Source organism: Physeter macrocephalus, chromosome 15 (genome assembly GCF_002837175.3).
Source record: "Physeter macrocephalus isolate SW-GA chromosome 15, ASM283717v5, whole genome shotgun sequence".
In the NCBI taxonomy this organism is placed as follows: Eukaryota; Metazoa; Chordata; class Mammalia; order Artiodactyla; family Physeteridae; genus Physeter; species Physeter macrocephalus.
The window spans coordinates 12,499,286-12,520,588 of NC_041228.1; the positions used below are offsets into that span (position 1 = coordinate 12,499,286).

The 21,303-nt window shown below is 40.0% G+C and overlaps 1 long non-coding RNA gene across 1 annotated transcript in view; it reads left to right on the plus strand.

Moving 5' to 3' along the window:
- LOC114487896 (uncharacterized) overlaps positions 1 to 13,336 on the plus strand; it is a 22,437-nt gene extending 9,101 nt beyond the window's left edge. Inside the window, exons 2-3 of the long non-coding RNA XR_003683435.1 lie at positions 8,855 to 8,977; positions 13,291 to 13,336. This is a non-coding gene — a long non-coding RNA (uncharacterized lncRNA). The remainder of the gene's footprint in view (positions 1 to 8,854; positions 8,978 to 13,290) is intronic.
- Positions 13,337 to 21,303: the final 7,967 nt, after the last annotated feature.

Below are 21,303 nucleotides of genomic sequence, written 5' to 3' on the forward strand. Positions count from 1 at the left end.
ACTCAATTTCGTTTCTTTTTATGACTGAGTAATATTCCATTGTATCTATGTGCCACATCTTCTTTATCCATTCATCTGTTGATGGACAGTTAGGATGCTCCATGTCCTGGCTATTGTAAATAGAGCTGCAGTGAACATTGTGGTACATGACCCTGAGGCTCAGGTTTTTGAGAAGTGACACCACCTTCTTGGGGAAGACATCTTTGCTTCATTGGATATATTCACTAGAAAAGTAAGGGAACTGAGAGGAAATGAGAAATAAGGAATGTCAACTTCAAGTTCGGAAAATACCTGTATGAGTGCGGAGGCTCACATCTGGGAACATTATTTCGGTCGTCTTACAAGACTTCCTTTTTTTGTGTAGGATTTGTAACTAAAAGTTCTTTATCTCATGGATATGAACCAAAGATATCACGCTCATAGGTGATTTACTCCTAACCTGTTTTTCTACCCAGCATATATTACGCTTATAGTTATATAAATTATCTTTAATAGTTATAAACCATAGTTACAATTCTTGACCTGGATACTGTATGAATTCTCAAGCTGCTGCCTATGTAGTATCTAATTTGTTGCTCGCAACAGCATTATGATATAGGTTGGGTGAGGGTCATTATTCCCATTTTGTAGATAGGAAACTCAAGTTCAGAGAGCTTATTAACTCACCTGAATTTTCACAGGTAAGAAACTTCGGAGGCATGATTGCACTTCATTTGTTTCCAGAGCAATATTCAGAAATGAATAAGACTCAAACCAAAGGCAAGCTGCAGAGCAAGAGAAGATATTTGCACCACATATGCTAACCAAAGGACTCTACAAAATATATAAAGAACTTTACAAGTCAATAAGTAAAAGATAGACAATTCAACAGTAAAACGTGGGCAAAAAACTTGAACAGGAATTTCATTAAAAGAGTATATCCAAGTGACGAGTAAACTTATGAAAGGCTGTTCACCTTTATTAGTCATCAGGGAAATGAAAATCACAATCACAAAGCAATATCACTGTACATTAACCAGAATGGTTCAAACGTAAAAGATGGAACATATCAAAACATGTTGAACGATAGGTACATTAGTTAGTAGGAACCAACTGATAGGGAACAATGATAATAATTAATAGCAAGAATAGCTAGTGAATGTATTGAGTAACAGGAGCTCTGTACCCTGTTGGTGGGAGTATACATTGTTGCAGCCACTTTGGAAAAGTGGCCCTATTGACTTGGATAAAGTTGGATATTTTCATACTCTATGACCCAGCAATTCTAGTCCTAGGTATCCAAAAGAAAAGTGTACCTCTGTTGACAAAAAATCACGTGCAAGAATGTTTATAGCAGCACTCTTTGTCCATGTCCAGAACTGAGGTAATCTAAATATTCATCCACAGAGAGATGAATAAACAATTGTGATATATTCACACGATGGAATAGTATACAGCAATGACAGTGAAGAGTAACGCTGAAGCTAACAACATTAATTTATCTTATAAACATGGAGTTTAATGAAAGAAACCCTAAGCAAAAGAGTCCCTACAACACTCTTATTGGTATTAGAAATAAGGAGAGTAGTTAGCTTTTGGTTGTGGAAGAGGATGCAGGGGATTTTGGGAAGTGGAAGATGTTCAGTTTCATGATATAAATTTTGGTTACACAGGGCTGTCAGTTTGTGAAAATCCATTAAGCTATCCATTTATGATGTCATTCCTCAATAACATTTTACTAAGTCAAACAAATAAAGAACTGGAGTTATTAGGACACAATGAGTATCACTGTATGCCAAGAAGAGAGATGACTCCGTGGAAAAATTACCCAAATTTGGAGGTAGGTTATTTTAGAAAGTATAAGTGAGGAAATGAAGAGGAATGAAAATTAGAATATTAGTGTGTGAATAGACCACTGGCCACCTGCTCAGATGAAGAAAAACAGCTTCATGTGCATTAAGTAAATTGCTGAAGGTCCAACAGCTCGTGCGTGGTTCAGCTGGAATTCTAATCAAAGTCTTTTTATTCCATAGCTCATGCTTCTTCAGCTGTACCATCTCAGCAGGCAATATTTCACTTCAACCCTGAAACAATAAAGAATAGGAAAAACAGAAGGAGGTAAAAGGGTAGACGTCATCAAGAAACAATTTAAAATATTGGTTTAAAGTCTGCCTTTCACCATAAGCTCTAGATCCTTATCTACCCTGTTAGCTACCCTTTATCTACCCTGTTAGCTACCCTTTATCTGAGAAAAGTTCTTTAATTGCAAGAATGAGTGAATGAATGAATGGAGAGGAAAAAGAAAACAGCCTTGGGATGGATGCCACACTCCATCAAACGAATACAGTCTCTAATGGCCTTTGGTTTTCGTATTCTAAGTGAAGAAGCAAATAGAAAAAAAATACACACATACACACACACACACACACACACAGACAACACACTTACTTGGCCTACAGCATCAGGGATCTCAATATCCTTAATTACAGCTTATATTGCAGGCTACACAGAAGCACTGCTGATTCCAGTCCTGGCATGACTCCTGTTAAAACATACTTCCCAGAAATCTTAGGCAGCTTGCCATGGTAAGGAAACAATTTACGTCAGATTTTGAGCAGGGGACTCCGTCGAGGGTGGGGAGGAAGGCGGGGGCGAGTCGTTAAAGGTGGTAAGAGTAAGGCTTTTCATGGAGGCTACAGCTGATCAGTATTTCCCTGGTCCAGGATGAGGACAAAGCCCTCATTATTCCTCTTTGGCTCACCGTTGCCCCAGCAGCTCTGTTCTGAAAGTCAATGGCTGCCGGAAGATTCCTTTGGGGATACAGAATGAGTCTGGCTATGATGCTAAAGAATTTTCCTCTCTTTTGCTGGCTCTCTTGATGGTTTGCCATAGTTAAAAGATTCCTTTTTATTAATTATAGACAGTCTTTAATGTTCCCTTTAGTTCATGGGCTGGTATTGAAATGACCTCAGAAATTATTTTGTCAAACTTCTTCCCATTGCAGGAATTATTTGTGTAGCAAAAAATCATTCTCCGTTTGATAACTATTTATTCATTGTGACAGTTATTTTTAATATTCTACCTAGTGTTCAACTACTCTTCCCTTCTTGCTAACAGCACTCTCATGGATCTTTTTTTTTTTTGAGTGGAAGCATTATGTCCACACCCAAGCAAGAAATTTTTTTGGTGTAAGTCAATCATGATAATCTCATTCTCATTCTTTCAGCATTCTTGGAAGCCTTAGTATACCTTAGTTTTGTCCAAAGAGACCTAAGAATATGAAGTTTTCCTGCAGAATTCTTAAAGAGGTTTTGATTTTCTGATAAAAAGGGACAGACACACTGCAATGTCCTTTCTCATTCTGGCCTTGACTGTGAATATGACAGTTGCTACCTTGTGACCATGAGGGTAATGGCAAGAAAACCACAGACTTTATTGATCTAGTGAACCCATATAAGTTACTCTTCTTATGTAACGGTTGGTAGGAGTGTAAACTGGTACAGTCACTGTGGAAAACAGCATGGAGGTTCCTCATAAAATTAAAATAGAACTAACATATGATCCAGCAATTCCACATTCCACTCCTTGGTGTTTATCCAAAGAAAATGAAAACATCAATCTGAAAAGATATATTACCTTCAGTGTTCATAGCAGCATTATTTATTACAGCCAAGATATGGAAGCAACCTAAGTGTCCAGGGACAGGTGAATGGATAAAGAAGATCTCTATCTATCTATCTATCTATCCATCTATCCATCTATCTATCTATCTATCTGTCTCACAAACACTGTTTTCATTTGTATATAGAATCTAAAAAAACAAAGCAAACAAACAAGTAAAACAGATACAGATTCACAGATACAGAGAACAAACTAGTGGTTGTCAGAAAGGATGTGGGGTGAGGGATGGGTGGAATAGGTGAAAAGGATTAAGAGTTACCAACTACTAGTTATAAATCACAGGCATGTAACGTTCAGCACAGGCAATATAGTCAATAACAGTAATAACGTTGAATGGTGTGCATAATCTATAAAAATATCAAATTGCTATATTGGAAACCTGAAACAAATATAATATTATAAGTCAACTATACTTCAATTAAACTTTTTAAAAACAGTGTCACTAAGGTCAGGTTTTCTGTTTCTTGCAAATATATGTATATATGTACTATATTCGAGGCACTGTGTGTGTGACAGCCTTCAGCCATCGGATCCATTAGATCTTCAGTGTCGAGCTCAGCTACCCAGAGGTACCTAACTTGGGGTCTCACCCTTCCTTGGCAGCCTATATCTTGTGCCTAAGTGAGATGGGGTTGTAAAGACTCAGTCATCTGGGGCCAGTGTGGGATGCTCTGACAGGCATTACTTAGTCCAGAGCTCCCCACTAGGTTGACTGAGGGTTTGTTGAGCTAGCATTGCATTAATGTCCTTGAAAGGCAGTAGCAAGGAAAAATACTCCTAATGGGTAGAGTTTTAGGCATTGCATCTGGTTATCCATTTTGTGTGAAAAGATAATTGGCCAAGGAAGAGAGAAGGGGTGATAGAGGGGTAGAGGACTAAGAGGTACAAACTATGTATAAAATAAGCTACAAGTATATATTGTACACCATGGTGAATATAGCCAATATTTTATAATAACTATAAATGGAGTATAACCTTTAAAATTTATGAATCACTATATTGTACACTTGTAACTTACATAATATTGTACATCAGCTATACGTCAGTAAAAAATTCACCATGATAAAAAGATAAGGGTCAAAAAGGGAGGGACAGTAAAGAGATGAATGTGAGAAAGAATGAAGCAGAAGAAAAATGGGGCAAGACAGAGGGTGGGGACGAGAGAGAGATACGAGTAAAAGAGAAAATACTTCTCTAAGGTAAAAAAAAAAAAAATTACACATTTTAAGGTGCAAATGAAAGATGAAGAAAATACTGGCAGCACACATTAAAAAGTTTCAAAATCCATAACGCAGAGTTCCAACACATAAATAAAGGAAATAGATTGGGTTGACCTTTTTATTTCTTATGAAAGTAGTAGGTAGGTTGTTTAATTAATGATTTAAAAGAAGACATCAAGGAGAGAGAGGCATTCTGGACGTGCTCTTCATGCTGGCAGAATTGCACATCGAGGGGCCAGGTTTGGGCCTTTGGGTGCCCTGTCTTTCCAGTCCTTCAAGAAGCAATTCCAGTCTTGGTGAGTAACCGGTATCATCAGGTACTGATTATTAGTCCAGACTCCATTTTATGAATGAAATATAGAGAATATAGCTATAATGAGGAGTAAGGAGTTCTTGTTTGTCATCACATTTTTCCCCAGTGGGGAAGTTCCCAAGAAAAGTGAAGGTCAGTATCAGTAGCTTATTGAACAAAGGCAGTAGACCCACAGCATCTTTTAAAAGCTGTTTTTGGAACCTGTAGAGAATGGTTGAAAGAGCCCAGGTTTGGGGGGATAGAAAGATCAGGATCTGATTCTCAGTTCTAGCAGTAATTAGAGCAATTTTCTTATTCTCTCTGGACCTCAGTGTTTTATCTCATTTCAAAGAGGTAATGATTTTAAAGGATTGTTGTGGGAGATTAAGTGGGAATTCCTGGCACTCTAAATGCAGGCGTCCCTATTTCCAGGACATCAAGCCTGAGACTGGCTAATCAGAGCTGCTGCTTCTTCCTTGTACCGTGCCACTGACCTTGACCCAATTTCCATCACCATGCAAACCATGTGGATCTATTAACATATCTTCCCTCAGAATGTCCAGTTGTAATTCAGTAGATGAACTAGCAACTGTTCTGGGTCACATCTGAGATCTGAGGATGTACACAGTTACTCTGGTTGAATTTGGGTGATTTCCAAGTTTCCTGCGGACCACATTTACAATGTCATGTCTTAGGAAGGGCTACTCTGGAAAGTACTGTTTATTACTCACAGATTGTTTTTAGTCTCTGCCAGGGGCCTTTTCTCACCTTTTTCCGATTTTTATTTATTCAACAAATTCTTTTAGAATATCTATGATGTGCCAAGCACTATGTGAAGCGTTGGGATACACGTCTTCGTAAGATCTGGTTCTGGAGATGAAGTGTGAGGAATATAGACATTTCGTTAAAATAAAAACGTGATCAGTGCTAAAACAGAATTATATCTAACTTTTTTTTTTTTTTGCGGTACGCGGGCTTCTCACCGTTGTGGCCTCTCCCGTTGCGGAGCACAGGCTCCGGACGTGCAGGTTCAACGGCCATGGCTCACAGGCCCAGCCGCTCCGCGGCATGTGGGATCCTCCCGGACTGGGGCACGAACCTGTGTCCCCTGCATCGGCAGGTGGACTCTCAACACTGTGCCACCAGGGAAGCCCTGTATCTAACATTTTTATGTCATTCTCTGAATCATAGTGTCTTCTTGAGATACTGTTAGGGGAAAGTCCAATTTCCTATTAGCATGTTTCCAGGAAGAAACTTCCACTCCCAGGAGAGAAATGAATTAGGACAGGAACATTTTTGCCTTTTTGAGCCACTGAACTGACAAAACAAGTGCCAGATCTGGGTGTGAAGTTTGTACACAGCTTTAGCTTTCTTTTTTTCCTCCTTGTTGGAACAGGCCTAAAATTGTCCGGTTTCTACAGGGAGAAAAGTTTAATATGATGAAAGCAGTGGTGGTGGAAGGAGTAGTTGGAAGCCTTATTCTGACAAAAGGTTAAAGCACATCCTCTAATTCACCTTCAGCAGTCATAAAACTTTGTTTTGTATTCATTCTTCTGATCCTCCTGTTGATCATTCTTTTCTGCAGTTAATGTGTGCATTGTTCTCTATTTGTCAGGTTGTGTTTGTTTTTCACGTTATTCAAATATCCTACATCCTTGCTAATTTTGTATCTGCTTATTTGATCAGAACTTGAGCGAGGGATGCATGAATTTCTGCCAAACGACTGTGACTTTGTTTATTTCTCTTTTTAGTCCTATTAGTACTTGCTTTATGTACTTTAAAGCTATGTTATTAGATGTAAATTTAGATTTGGTACATTTTCTCCTAGGTTGATCCTTTTATTGTAGAAAAAAATTGCACCTTTTAATGTGTAGTAATGTTTCTTGCTTTAAAATAACTGTCAAATATTAGTATATATCAAACTTCTTTTATTAATGTTTGCATTGTATAAATATTTCCAACCTTTTACTTTCAAACATTCTATATCTTTGTATTTAAAGTATGTCTCTCTTAAGAAATATATAGTCAATTTATTTTTAATTTATGCTGTTAATCATTGTCCTTTTAATTGAAATATTTAATCTATTTACTTTTAAAATAACTACTAGTATATTTTTATTTATATGTACCATATCTCTGTTTCTATCTACTTTTTGCATTTTTTTGCCTTCACTTGGACTAATCATTTTTTATTTAATTTTCTCTTTTATTACTTTATTAGCTATATGTCCTTTCACTGTTTTCTGTCATTATCCTAGAGAATTCAACTCCATTTACCCTGTCCCACATTACTGAGCTATTATTGTCATGTATTTTAATTCTACATATATTCTCTCTCTATTTTCATATTCTATGAAACAGTATTATTTTTATTTATATACTCAGTATTCATTTAGATTTGCCCACCTGTTTACTATTTCCATTGCTTCTCATTCTTTCCAGTTTCCGCAAGCTCCTATCATTTTTCTTCTGCCTGAAGGTCTCCCTTTATTAATTCCTTTAGTGTAGGACTGAACATGGTACATTCTTTCATATTTTGTCTTTTAAAATATCTTTACATTTCACTTTTATTTTTGAAGGATATTTTCACCGAGTATAGAAGTCTAGGGTGGTCATTATTTTATTCAACACTTTGAATATGTCATTTCAGTTTTTTCTGGCTCCTATCTTTTCTCTTATGTAGTCAACGACCACTATTGCTAGTGCTGATGCCCATTTGAAATATCCATTTAGGGGCTTCCCTGGTGGCGCAGTGGTTGAGAGTCCGCCTGCCGATGCAGGGGACATGGGTTCGCGCCCCGGTCCGGGAGGATCCCACGTGCCGCGGAGCGGCTGGGCCCGCGAGCCATGGCCGCTGAGCCTGCGCGTCCGGAGCCTGTGCTCCGCAACGGGAGAGGCCACAGCAGTGAGAGGCCCGTGTACCGCAAAAAAAAAAAAAAAGAAATATCCATCTACCCACCTATCTATTTATCTGTCTATCCTTCTCCCACTGCACTTGGGCTGAGGGACAAATACATGCCTCCCACCCTAGGGTAGGGGTGAAGGGTGATGGCTCAGCACCCTATGACTGTGCAATTAAACTCTCATTCTGCCATTTTCACCTCAACTCTTTCACATCCTCAAGTGAGACCTCCCGCCCTCTTTATTTGGTCTCTCCTGACTTTATGTAGATTTACAATAGGCCAACAAAAGAAATTTTGGAGAAACTACATAATTAATGTTAAAATACAACCTATGGGTTTAGACTTATTGAGTAATTGTTATTTAATTTTCTATAGTTTTCTCTTTTTTCCCAAAAGTGGTACGATGAACATTTGTTACGTTTACAACAGAATTTTGAGTTTTCTTTTAAAGTGGAGTTAAAATTATTACCTTGAAATGTATCCTGAAAGTCTGTTTAATGATGGAGTGCCTGAATTGTAATTAAATTCCAAAATTATTTTGTTTTAAAAAAATAACTAATCAGTCCTCTTCCTCATTACTTCTTAGTTTTCTTAAGTGTCTCAATTGAAATGTTGTGGTTTCTATGTATTTAAATCAGATCTGAAGTCTTTTAAGGACCCACTGAATTAATCACAAAATGTATCACTTTAGGCATCCTTAGGATATACAGAACTTGTTTAGTTTAAGTGACGTCACTGAATAATGCCCATCTGTTTTTGCCTTTCTTCTCCTCCTTCAGGTTGATGGAGCACCATGGAAATTCACTGAAGGCTGCTAGCCAGGAGACTCAAGAAGGAATTGTCAAAAAGGAGAACTATCCAAACATTGTCTTTGCAGCCTAAACAGGAAAGAAAACTCATAGGTAAGTAATAATAGGTGCTCTGTGTGCTCGAACACTCTAAGAAGGGTATTGTCTGGACTGGGGAGCTGCGGCTTTGGCTACACATTCAATGAACCAAGGTCTATGAGGTTCAAGTTCAGAGAAATGGATTTCTGCCACTGCAGACTCATTAGGGCTGATGCTATCACAGTGCTAAAAGGAAAACCGTATGTTCACCTCAGGGCTGCCAACTGTCCAGCTGCCATCTGCATCAGCAATGGCAAGGAATGCTCTGAATTTGGACTAGAGAAAACATAGCCAGAGCCAGGCTAGTCAATGAGGCTAATTATAATAATGCTAATAATAGCAAACCGTTATTGAGCCCTTACTGTGAGCCAGCACTGCTGAGAGCAGTCTGTGTGCATTACCCCGTTTAATCCTCACTACTGCAGTCATGAAGCTGGAGCTCTTATGAGGACAGTTTTGCATCTAAGAAATGAGGCTCAGACAGGTTAAGTAATTTGTCTATGATCACTCAGCTGGAGAGGAGTAGAGCTGGGTTTTGCACTCAGGTCTGTCTAATGCTGTTGCCCAGAATCCCACCACTTGGTTTTTCTGACTCTGAAGTCCAGTCTCTCAGCAGGGCACTCTGGTCCTCCAGGATGTGACTCAGAGCATCCTGCCCCTTTCCCCACCCCCAGACCCCAGGGTCTCCCCTCCCTACCACCCAGTGCCTCTTTTCTCTGGCCCTATTTCAGACTCCACTCCCTGCGCACATCTTGCGCTTCTAAGATCCTTTGCTTTTGCTCATTACTTGTGCCTTAAAGGTACATTCCCTTTTCCCTGCCAAACCAACTCTATCATCCATTAATTCTCTGTGCAAAGGTCACTTCCTCTGTGAATCCTGTCTCAGCATCCTCCTCCCAACTCTTGGCCTCCTTAACTGCTCCTTTAGTACCAAGTTCATATTTAAGCACAGAGGTCAGCAAACTATGGCCTGAGGGCCAAATCTGGCCTGCTGCCTGTTGTTTGTTTTTTTTTGTTTTTTGTTTTTTTGTTTTTTTTTTTTGCGGTACGCGGGCCTCTCACTGCTGTGGCCTCTCCCATTGCGGAGCACAGGCTCCGGACGCGCAGGCTCAGCGGCCATGGCTCACGGGCCCAGCCGCTCCGCGGCATGTGGGGTCCTCCCGGACCGGGGCACGAACCCGCGTCCCCTGCATCAGCAGGCGGACTCCCAACCACTGCGCCACCAGGGAAGCCCTGCTGCCTGGTTTTGTATGGCCCATGAGCTAAAGATAGTTTTTGTCTTTTTATATATTCGGAGGAAAAAATCAAAAGAAAGGTATATTGTGGCACATGAAAATTATATGGAGTACAAATTTCAGTGGACCTGAAGAAAGTTTTATTGGTACATAGCCATACTCACTTGTGGACATATCGTCTGTAGCTGCTTGTGTCCTACAACGGAAGACTTGAGTAGTTGCAACAGATACATAGGGCCCAGTGTCTAAAATATTTGTTGTTTGGCTCTTTATACAGAAACAATTTGCTAACTCCTGCATTGGAGTGCTGTCAAGTGGTGTTTTGGGATAATGAGCACCATGTGTTACTGATCATTGTATTGCCTGTGCCCAGCAGGGGGCCTTTCTCTTAGTAGACAGTAATTTAATGAGAGTATGAATGAAAGTTAAGTGAGTGTGAAGGACAGATTCTACACCAAGAACCAGCAGTCTTGGACTCCAGTATCATTTCTGTCACTTACCATTATCTGGCAGAACACTCAAAGTAGGATAATTTGATAAACATTTTTCACAAAGGGACAGTGCAGTGATTCAGAGCTGGGAGCAGCAAACATGTTACCATCTGTCAACCGGAAGGGTCCAGAGGTGGGAGCAGTTTCAGGATTCCGGAAAGATAAAGTCACGTAGAGTTAGCCACTTTGGAGCACCTATAGCTTCTGGAGAGATACAAAGCAGCTGAGAGGGTCCTCTCAGGGAAGAAGCCAAGAAAAGAAAGGCCCTGACCCCATTCTCCTCTCTCTTCCCACCTTCTGCTGGGTCTCCCTATTGGGGAACTCATGCAGGCACGGGAGCCTTGTCAATGTCATGCATGGAGATTGGATCCTGGAAAGCAGAGGAGGATGGAGAAGATAGCAGTCTGGAAGGGCAAGGGAAGACATCCCACACACAAACTTAGTGACAAATCACATCTATTCCTCAGGCTTTAATTTCTTTACCTATAAAATGGGAGAGTTGGGTTATCAGATATTTACAATAATAATAACTAAAACAACAACACTGATAGAGGTTATTTGTTGAGACCTTATTCTGAACCATACATTCATTTTGTCAAATAGCCTTCAGAATAAATATTATTCCCATCATACAAATGAGAAAACTGAGGCTCAGAGAGATAATGCAGGATACTCATTCACATCGTTGGTAAATTGATCCCTCCCCCTTGAAAATATGCTTTCCTGAAGTCCCTCCCTCATTTTTACTTACCCTAACCCCAATCTGGTTGCACTGTTTGGGGCAGTAGCTGTTTGGGGTTTCCGCTGTCTTTGTTTTATTTATGATTATTATTATTTTTTAAACATCTTTATTGGAGTATAACTGCTTTACAATGGTGTGTTAGTTTCTGCTTTATAACAAAGTGAATCACCTATACATATACATATGTTCCCATATCTCTTCCCTCTTGCGTCTCCCTCCCACCCTCCCTATCCCACCCCTCTAGGTGGTCACAAAGCAGCAAGCTGATCTCCCTGTGCTATGCGGCTGCTTCCCACTAGCTATCTGTTTTACATTTGGTAGTGTGTATATGTCCGGGCCACTCTCTCACTTCATCCCAGCTTACCCTTCTCCCTCCGCATGTCCTCAAGTCCATTATCTACATCTGCATCTTTATTCCTGTCCTGCCCCTAGGTTTGTCAGAACCATTTTTTTTTGAATTCCATATATATGTGTTAGCATATGGTATTTGTTTTTCTCTTTCTGACTTACTTCACTCTGTATGACAGTCTCTAGGTCCATCCACCTCACTACAAATAACTCAATTTCATTTCTTTTAATGGCTGAGTAATATTCCATTGTATATATGTGCCACATCTTCTTTATCCATTCATCTGTCAATGGACACTTAGGTTGCTTCCATGTCCTGGCTATTGTAAACAGTGCTGCAATGAACATTGTGGTACATAACTCTTTGAATTATGGTTTTCTACCATCTTTAAAATAAGGCTCAACACTAACTAGTCATCCTTGGGGTTACTTGATCAGCTCTTCTGGATTCACTAAGTTCACACAGCCCTCTCTGATCTCACACCTGGTTTCCCATGGACACCAGTTTCAGCCAGGGTCCTCCCTGAAAGATCAGAACTTCCAAAGAAACATGCACCCACCCCCACTCCATCCCCTAACCTCTTTCTTGTTACTATCATAACATAAAACTTGGGCAGGAGTCCTGGTAACAGAGATCTCATCAATAGAATTAGCCTGATGACAGATGTACCAAGTTTTTCCAAGAAACATGTTTGAAGGCTGAATGTTATAGGTCTGAACCCTGGTATATTTCTTTATTTATTCTGGGCAATGTGCTCAACATTGGAACCCTTGTACATCATAGCATGGATGTGATCTCTTAATTATTCATGCCATTAATAATTGACACCATTAATATCACCGTAATACCATTAATAATTGAGTACATAAAATGGAATTCTCTGGAATTAATTTATTATTATTAATTTTCTGTGCCAGCTAGCAGGCCTCATTAAAATGGTGGTCAGGGTCTGTGCATCAAATTATTTTAACTAGTAATCTCCAGGTTTAAAAGGCCAAGGAATTGTGGAATTCACTTCAGCCACTTCCTTTCCTTGCCATTAACAGTGCCTCCTTTCTCCCTGTAGGAAAGGGGGAAAGCTTCTTGTGAACAATTCTGTAGAATTCAGCACATCTCACTGCTGGCTTATAAAATGGGGCCTAACAAAAGGGGAAAGAAAGCTACCTTTGGGAGTACAAATCCTTGCATCAAACCTGCCCTCAGGGCTACCAGTCCTCCCAGGCCAGGTCCAGGCATCAGCCCCTTTCCTGCCGTAGACCCCAAGGGCTGTGACCACTCCCCTTCCCTAATTAAAGCTTTGGCCCCTATTCTCTCTTCCAGGATCCCTCTTTCTTAAACTGACCAAAGAAAAATATTCCTGACTTCCCCCATCTCCCCTTGATGCTATCCCCTGAGACAAGCCCCTTGTCCCTTCTAGTAGTTTCGGAGCCAACTTTAATAGAGACACTGAAAGGGGAGAAGAATTATCTACATGAGTCATGTACACAGGCTCAATTCTTTTGATTTTACAGAGTTCCAATTCTCATGCAAGTCACTGGAATTCATCCAGCCTAATTTCCTTATCTACAAAATGGCAGAACGCCTACAGCAAAGGTAAGAGTGGTAACCATGGAGAAGCACCGCTCCAGACTCTCATTCTAGGCAGGAGCTGATACCAGGTGAAGAGGGGGTTCAGCAGACACACTCCAGCTGTCAGTGCCTTCAGGGTCTGCTCAGGTGTGGAGAACTGCCTTGCCCGATATCACAGCCTTCTCAGGTAGGATGACCAACTCACTTGGTTTCTTGGTACTAAAAGTCTGGCACTACAGGATGGGTCTCTGGGCTGGAGTCTGACCCCATGGGCACATCCTTACAAGCAGAGGCATTTGCCCTCAGTGTCTGACGAGGACCATGCTTTGTGAAGTTTTGGGTGCATTGTCTGGAACAATGGGCCACAGTGATTCCACTCTTCCTTCCCTCCCCCATGCCAGCTGAGCTGAGTACAGCTGCCACTAAGCCCACTGGGATCTTTGACGGGAAAATTAATGTGATATATTCCTCCCATGAACTCCCATAACACTCCATAACTTTCTAATGGTGCTCGCCACAAGCCAGCTTTTATTATAGCTATTGCTGGAACCTGTCTTCCTCTCTCTCCTGGACCTGTGAGCCTCAGACCCCTTGCCAGTGACTGGCATGTTTGTGTGTGAAGAAATGAGCAAATGGGTGGTACATTGCAACCTATACTTCCCTCTCTTATATGCCTATTAAAGTTTAAGAGGGCTCCCAACTGGGAGGGGTTAAACATATATGAAAACCTGTGACATCAAAAATCTACATTCTTCTCCCACCTCCACCTGAATTCCTAAGACTCATTTTGCTTAGCTCTTAGGTTTGTTTGTGCATGAATAAATATGTTAAATAATAGATGCAAGGTCATTTTAGGAATTATTTATATGAGAGGTTAAGCCTCGAAATACTCTGTGTCTCTGTTTAAACATAGTTTAATCCAGTCTTTGATATAAAGCAAAATGTGTCAAATTGCTATTCTAAATTGTACTGAGGTTTTCTGATAAAAAGAAATAACCTAATATTGTCTAGTAGCAGGTTCTTATTACTAATCTTCTCTTAGTGGATTGAATGGTTCAGTTAGCTTTTTAGGATCTTTGAAAATCTTATCTGTGCATTCCGGAGTCTTTTTCTCTTGTGTCCCTGGAGGTATGTATAAATAGATTCCATCATGTGCTCTAGAATGCAAATTGTGGCTGTTTTTCCATCTCTCTGACCTTGTTTCACCCTCCTTCTGGATTTAGTCTTCCTGATTAACCAGAGGGGGAAATATTCATAGTATCACCTGGACACTTTGATGAAGGATACTGAACCCCTGTGATAGAAATCGTCTTCTCCCTGATGAAACTTATCAACTATTAATTAGTTCCCTCAGCTGACCAGGGATCCATCTGCATCAGATGATATTAAATGTTATAGGAAAAGGAAACATCTGGGACTCAGAGGCCCATGAATTTGAAACTCTTTGCCTTCTTGCCACTGGGGTTTGAAATTGAGTCCTGCTCTAAGTTAAGTTTAAAACTCAGCTCCAGCGAAAAATGTTAGATCTTATATTAGCAGGTGTCATCATCTGGCATATTAAATGTTGATTCATTTATGTGTATATTGTCTGTCTCCCTCCGATATACATAAGTTCTATGTGGGTAGGGATTTTTGTGATCGGGACCTAGGACAGAAATTTTTTATTTGTTGGGCGAATGCATCGTGAATTTCTGAATGTTCAAACTCATAAGATCTCAAGTGGAAGGGGTTCTCAAAGCCATCTAGTCTAACGCGCATTCCATACCCATCTTAACAGTCATCACCTTGAACATATGCCATTCCAGGAAAAGGGGCTTGTCATCTCCCAGAAAGGCAACCCAATTATTTTGCTTTGTGGCATAGAATAAATTTACTCACAGGGAACTTTTTCTATAAAGTCATAGCTATTTTTGTACTTGTTACAATGGAACGAGCCTTACAACTCCCCCATAGAGTTGGTACTTTTCATAAAGTCAAATGTGATTTTTTACAAACATTTATTAAATCCCTTCTCTACTCTAGGTGCTTTGCTTACAGTAATTCACATAATAGGGCAACGAGGTAATCTTTAGTGTACCCATTATCCAGATGAGCCAAATGAGCTTCAGAGAGGGTCTTGTGAAGGCACTCAGCTAAAAAGTGTCGGAGAGTTCAGTTCTGAATTCAGGTCTTCTTAGTATTATTATGCCCATTGCTCAAATAATGAGTAATACTTGCAGAACAGTTGCACAGCTCACCAAATGCTCCAAGATATCTATATTACTTGAAATTTATTAGCATCCCATAAGTAAGAAGGCATTAATCACTCTGAAACTAGAGGTCGAGAGACCATAAATAGTGGAGTTGAGTTAAAAACAAGTCAACTAAGAGCAAATTTCATAGTTTTTACACTAATTACTGCAAAAAATTTTCTGATCCTCACACTGCTTCAAAAAATTGATATTTATTTCAATCACCTAATAAGCACATTATTAATAAACACAAATGTATTCCTATTATAAGCCATGGCTGGAACTGAAGGAGAAAAGATGAACCAAGCATAGACCCTGCACGCTATGGGTTCACAATCTTGTTGGAGAGATAGGGACAGTCATAGAAAGGTTTAGGAACATCATGGAAGGAAGTAAGAGTTAGGTGTCAAGCTTGCTTTGGGAAACCAGGGCAGGGCAGATGTTTCATCCTGCTAGTCTTTGCAGTTAGTTGTGAACACATCATTTTCCCCTAGAAGATTGTTAATATCTGGAGGGCAAGATATGGTGTCTGGGACATTTTGACATCCTCTTAGCATATGGCACAGAACTTTGCCCAAAGTCTGTGCCAGTGACAGTGTATGATACAAGCGGCTTTTAGACCATGGCATAACCACTCAGATGCTCAAATAAATCAGTAACCCTACATGTAATAGGTTGGGCTGTTTGGGAAGTGTCTCCCCATGAGAGGACTGTTGGAAGTGGCTAAGTGACTCAGCAGAGAGGTGTACCACCAAATCAGGGGCTGGAACTTGGAGGGAAAAGGTGTGGTGAGAGACAGGCCAGGTAATTGGAGCTGTAGGTGATGGGCTCCCGTGGAATTTCTGATGAACTTAGGGAAGCTCTTCAAGGAGAGGTCATCCATAGCGGGAATCTGCCACCCCAGACGGCACAATGATCAGATGATGTCCAAGCCTGTCTCAACTCTGGGGCAGCCTGAGATAGCCTGTGAGGGAGAAAAAGAGAGGAAAAGAAAGGAGAGAAAAGAAGCTGACTGGGTATCTGTGCCTTACTGAAGGCCCTGAGGCATGAAGCAGGACCCCAAGTTGGCATAGAAGTGAAATCTTAAATTGTATTACTGGGTGGTGTTATATACTGATGGATAATTTAATTATTGAAATGAGACTGTTTTCACACCTGAAGGTCACTAGAGGGTATTTTGTGTTTGTGAGAGTGTGTGTGTGTGTGTGTGTGTGTATAAAAATCAGAGACGGCCTGGAAAAGTTAAAGGCCTATCTCTGTAAGTCTGTTGTACAGATTTAAATGGACAGCTGAAAGAAAGAAGAAAGCTACTTGCTGTTTGTACACTGTGGAGTCCATCATGATCAACCAAACTTGCTTATGTTGATAGATATACTGTTCAAGGTGCCCGCTGCCTCTATAAAGCCTCGCTGTAAAGCAAGTACTGAACGCTATTTTTCCTTTTCACCTTTTTTCGTAAAAGTGAAAATCCTCTTCTAATTTCTTGTGGTTAGTGGAAACAGGTACTAAAGTAGGTCTTTAGTAAAAGTGAAGTGGTGTAAAGCTGATTTCTGAACGGTGGGGATACCTGTAATGCGGGTTCCAGGATTTCGAATCTTGCCTTGTTATTTAAAGTTATAACATGAGCACTTCTTCATACTCCAAAAAATTTACATAACTATTTCATGGCTGCATAATGATCCATTCAATGCATGTGCTTCCCCAGTGATTTGGGGGATATTTGGGTTGTTTCAAGTAATTTACGTTTTACACTCAGAATTACTGCATGTATAACCATATAAGGCAGCTGGAACAAGTGAAGTTGAGTTCTAATTCTTTTCTCATAAAGCATTTAATTAAGTGAATACTACTGCTCACCCAGGGGAATGGACCTGAAAATTAGATTTTCAAGAAACTTGGGCTTCTTTCAAACAATGGGCTGATTGTCCCACTTGAATTAACTTCTTGAGAATGACGCTAGACAGCAAACAGGAGGAGGCAGAGTCCTGCTCAGAACAGGGCTCTCAGCTCTCCGATTAGCTCTGCTACAGCTCCCGTAGAAGATATTACAGATTCTGAGGATTTAACAGTGAATAAATCCTCTGAATTATTTTGATACTGGGATTGCTAGTGCACACGACCTAAGAAAATCCCTTTCCCCCAGAAGTCATTGGACATATCCTGCATCATTGAGCCCCAGCACCCTCATTATTTCATTAGGGCTAAAAAATAACCTTGACTTGGGAGCAAGACAAACTCATTAACTCATTTAGTGTCTGAGGAAATTGAGGCTCAGAACTTTTCCAAACTCAATCTACTATTGGGTAGCAACACCTGAGGACCAGAACCTGGGCCTTCTCTCTCCTAGTTCTCTCTCTCTATTCATATATATGATTTCATATATATATATATATAATTCATATGTATTTTATGTGTATATAAAATCTTAACACTATTTGCAATAATCTGATATTTATATATACAGATATAAAATCTTGCCACTCTTAGTGATAATCTGGGATTGGAATAGTTTGCTTGGATAGTGAAGGCCCTGGAATGTGATGTGGTCTGATTTCACTGGTGCAGTGCGGGTTCGACAATTCTTCAAATTCTTGAATTTCAAGCCAGAGCCATGCATTTAGCAATTAGGAAAACTCAGTGAAGTATGGCCTCACAGAGGGAGAAAGCTTTACTCAAAGTGCTTTTCAGAAAATATAGCATTTCCTTCCCTTGATGAATACAGTGATCTAAGCGTTCCATTATTCAAACACGGGGTGAATAATAATAAGGCACTGGTTGAAACTATTAAGGAGGGAAAAATACTTGGAGGGATTTATATAAGTCTTTGTATTTAAACTTATTCGACCTCTTCTCTTAGAGAAAACATTCCCAAGACTCAGTTTGACTCCTTTGCTGCGTGTTATTTTATTTTCTGTTCAGGTCAGAGTTGCTAAGAAATCCTGGCTGTTTCCAGTGTAAGAGGCAATGGGTTATAGAATCATCAGAAGTAGAGTTGGGGAATAGCTGCAAAGCTATTGCCTTCGTCCTGTGGGGACGAATGCTGGATTCCACCCTATAATATGTTCCTCGTGTGGTGTAGCTGAATCTGATTTCAGTGGTGGGTGTAACCAGAGACCTTTGCCCCCAAATTCATTGCAAGCGGCTGTGGACAACAAAGGCCACTAGAGGACTGACGAGGGGTCCTCTTGGAATGAACGTCATCCAAAACCCAGCACAGAGTTTTATTAGAACCAGGGAAGGCGACACAACTATTGGTCGTGACTCCAGAGAAGCTAAAGAAAACCCACACGATTCAGAGACTAATGCAAAGTTATTGCCAGAGCCAAAGGCTTATATCAAATATTTTTCCTCTTTGACTGAGGGCAGAAGAAAATACTCATATCGTTGAATTTGGGCCACTTATTTTGGCTTTTTCTTTTTCAACTTTTCTGGAAAATGTGACCATAGACCTCTCTAAAACAGAGAGCATCTTCTGTTGGTTGAAATTGGACACACATCACCCGATATAACCAAGGTGCTTACGAGTGCTCAGTGGAACTTAGCCTTAGCTTAACTTGTTTCTTCCTTGGCAATATCCACTTATTTTTATGATTTTTGTAAGGGAGAAGACATTTCTTTAAGAATTAATGGAAAGAGTTGTAGATGGAAAACTAGCTTTTATCAGTTATTAGTATGTTACTCCAGGAAAGATTCTAAACTTCCCTGAGCCTTAGAGATAGCTAGCATTGTCATAAACAGTCCGATGACTTGGGGTGCATCATTTCCATTTTACAGATGAGAAAATTCCATACTCACACCAAAAATAGAGTTAGTAGGTACAGAGCTAGACTCTGAAAGCTCATTGCTAAAACTTAGTGACTATGCTGAGTCCACTTCACAGTGTATTTTCTCTAGATGGTACTATTCATCGGGCATCTGTCTATCAGTCCTTCTCCAGTCATGTACTTCGTCAAATTTTGGACCAGCATGGACATAAACTTTTTCTTGATAGAAAAACAACCCGGTTTAATTCTGAACTCCAGTTTGCTTTCAGTCTTCTCCCCTGTATTTCTTGATCTGGTCTGGCATCACATAGTCTCTGTGAACCGTGGATGGAGGAATTGTTTGATGTTTAGAATATGAGAGCACTCAAAATATTGTTTCCAGAAACATGCTACTTTCTGACCCATCCCAAATAACCCATCACCCACCCATGGAGGCTTAGAATCATTCTATTATGCATGCATGACACTCTAATATAGTTTTTACTTTACAAAAGAAGGTTTTTATTTTATAGTCAAATCAAGTAGATTTTGAACTCAAAAGAGGTCAGATGCTGGGTTTTCTAAACTTGTTGGTTGAATTCAATTAGGCACATAGATTGATTGTAGGGCTTTCTTTCCAGACCCAAGTAAATAAAAATTCACATGGATACATACACACAAAGCCACCTAAACAGACTCATTCTCACACTTAAAAAAATTTAATGAGCCCCTCTTGCATACAAGCCACTATACTAGACAGAGAACCATACATATGCAGTCCCTGCCCTCATGAAGCTTTCTGGCTAGCTGGGAAGACATGTTTGTACAAATAATGGCAAGTGCACTGAGTTTAATGAAATATAGTGTGCGCTATGTGGGCACGTCTTTAATTAGTGTGGGCAGAGATTGCTAAGAAGGCTTTCTGAGGAGTGTAGCATTTGAGCTGAAATATAAAGGATGATCAGAATTAATTAGGTAAACTTGGGGTGGGGAGAAAGATCAGTCTAAACAGAAGTAGCCAGCATGATGAGACAGTCTATGACACCTTTATGAAGACAACGGAGGCCCAGCATGGCTAAAATCTAGAGATGAAGTCACTGTGGTGAGTTGTGATGAGAGGCTTAAGTGATGGATCAAGAATTTGGATTTACCAAAGGCTGAGGGTATGAAGGGTATTAATACACTTTAAATTTTGGAGTGACCATATCAGATTTGAGCTTAAAAAGAACATTACAGTTCTATGTGAAGAATGCATTTGAAGGGCAGAAGAATGGCTTTGAAAAGACTAGTAAGGATGCAATTTATAATACAGCCACATATGCTGATGGCCTTGACTAGGATGAGGAGGGAAGAGCAAAAGAGGATAGAGACAAGAGGATGGATTTGAAAAATATTTAAGGAATATAATTTATCAGCTATTGGTGATTTGTTCCATGTGGGACGATGAAAAAAAAAAAAGATTCAGGATTAGGCTGCAAGTTTCTGGTTTTAACAGCTGTTGGATGGTGGGGAAGCTACCTGTTATCCATATGAAAACCTAGGGTGAGATGGTCATAAATACTATACTACCTGGCATTTATTGTGCATTTACTATGGACCAGTGACCATTCTGAGTGTTTCACATACATCTACTCATTTAATTTTTTGGCACCTCTAAAGTATATGCAGTTATGAATAGTTTATATAATTCACTCATGGTCCTATAGCTGGTACGTAGTAGTACTGGTATTTCAACACAAATGGTCTGATCTCAGAAGCCTTGAGTTTACTTATTACCCTATTTGAGGGACCTTGTAGAAAGGCTGAGTAGAAAACCAGATGAACAGTTCTGAAGCTCAGAAGCAAAGTCTGAGCAAGAGATAAATTAGGGAGTCACTGTAGTAGTCATGATAGGCTATACAGTCTCAAAAGTTTAACACAATAAATGTTTATTTTTGTTCACACAAAGCCCAATGTGGATGGCGGTCTGCTGGTTCTCGTA